Source organism: Triticum aestivum, chromosome 3A (assembly GCF_018294505.1).
Source record: "Triticum aestivum cultivar Chinese Spring chromosome 3A, IWGSC CS RefSeq v2.1, whole genome shotgun sequence".
NCBI classification, from domain to species: domain Eukaryota; kingdom Viridiplantae; phylum Streptophyta; class Magnoliopsida; order Poales; family Poaceae; genus Triticum; species Triticum aestivum.
This window is the reverse complement of record NC_057800.1, coordinates 55,067,651-55,069,757: the sequence shown is the minus strand read 5'-3', so window position 1 is coordinate 55,069,757 and position 2,107 is coordinate 55,067,651.

Here is a 2,107-nt window from a genome sequence, read left to right as displayed (position 1 = left end):
TCTTATAATGTTTTGAACACAAAATGCTTTGATAATTTTAGTTGCATAAATTTTATATAATTTTAGTTTCAATAATACTAGAGGTTTATAAAAGCTTTTTAGTTGATTCCTTTTGCTATTAGGGTTTCATTAAAGTTTTCCAGTTCATTCTTTTTTCTATTAGAGTTTCATTAAAGTTTTCTTGATGAGGACACCACAACCATCGACAAGTTTCCAACAATTATAGGTCCAATCACAAGAAGTCGCGCCAGACAAATAAGTGACCAGGTGAACACTAACATAAGTTTACCTTGTAACCTTGATGACACAACTATGCTTTCATCTCCATTGTTGTTGGTTGAACTTAGGTATAACATGGAAGCAATCCAACAACTTATTTGCTCTTGAAGCAACTGCTTTGGAGGAACAAGTTTGGAGAAAATAAGTTGCAAGTGAAGCTGATGCTGTCAGTTTTTACCTATGATGTTTTGGTGTGGCACACCCATGTGATGGAGATACGGTGCCATAGGGGTACATCAACAGAAGCTATATCAAATTATCTTTCCAATGCAAAAAACCTCACATCATTTGGAGTTGTGAGTCAAAAGTTCTAGTCATTCTCGTCAAAGGTGTCCAGGCTGTCAAGACTTCACGAATTTCTGAGGAGCTCTGCAACAACTCTCAAAGTTGACTGCTTATTCACTCCAGGCAAACCTGCTTACTTTTGAAACCATTTTCACACCTAGCTAAGGAGGGTTGTCCCTGCTATAAAACCCCATCTCCCCCATCCTCTAGACAACCTTTGTCAAACCATTCAGCTACAAGCTTATGCAGTAAGACTGCTAGAGAGATCCGAGAGATCTTGCTACCTTTGCTCTTGTGAGTTCATTCGGATTCGCGAGGAGCCTCTGGTTCCCCCTAGTTCGTGCTCTACGGTTCCAGCCGTTTTGTGTGGATTAGTCCCGGTTTTTGGTTCTGTGATTGTTCGAACAGCGGGTTGGAGTTCTTGTAGCTTCGGTCAGCCATCCCCAACGTATGGGTTGCATCCAACCTTGGCAGGTATAAAGCTAGTTATCCCGGCTGCTTGCAGCTAGTTATCCCTCCCGATTCGATCCTACGACATGAAGATCGGGCCACCCTCGGGCATGAACTCGTTCATCGGGTTCCCACCTATCATCTGGCATCAGAGCTTTCGTTGACACGGTAGGATCTGTTATCCAACTTTATCTTGCTATCATTCCTTTAGATCGAGTGTTTTTCATGCTATATTTTCTGTTCTAGAAGTCCAAAGCCCCACCAAAAATATATCCAAGCCTTGTTGGTGCTGAGATCTTGTTGTTGCATACCTTGCATGTTCTTCATCTTTTAGATCTGCACCAAGTTCATCTTCATAATTGCTTTCAGATTTGGTTGTTGTGCTTTGGAAAAAGAGAGAAAAAAAAGAGTGGAAAAAAAATCAAAGAGAGAAAAAAAGAGTGGAAAAAAGTCAAGAGAGAGAAAGAAAGTCTTGTGTAAGATCCAAAAGTTTCAGCTTGACAGAAAAAATTTCAGAAGCTTGTGTGTTGTGTTTTTCAATCTTGGTGCAAAGGTGCAGAAAATCCATCCACATATTTTTCTTGGTTTGCATCAACTTGATTTCAGCACAAGCCCCTTTTTGTTTACCCCACCGAGCTCCACCAAAACCGAAGCTAGTTCTTTGATCCCTGTCTTTCAATCGCTTTAACACATCCGGGAGAAGCACAATCTAATGTGAACTCATTAGAACTTTGGTGAGTAAGAGGTGAGGTTGTGTGATTCCACAAAATTATCATATTCCACTTTTGGCCTTACTAACATGGCAGGATCTAGATCGAGTGTTCATGGAGAAAACCATGGGAAAGAAGATGCCCCGGTCACACGTGCTGATTTTCAGGAATTACAGAACATGGTTCGAGACCTTGGAAGGATGTTTCACAAACAACCTCCAACAGGTGGCGATAGGGTTCGACACCGACAACACCATATTGACCCACTTGAGGAAGTTGGGGATGAAAATTCCGTGCATGCTGATGTGGATGGCGACATGGAGGATGATAACAATAGCCATGGTGGACATGTGGCTGCTGCTCGTGGGCGTGGTGTTGCTGCT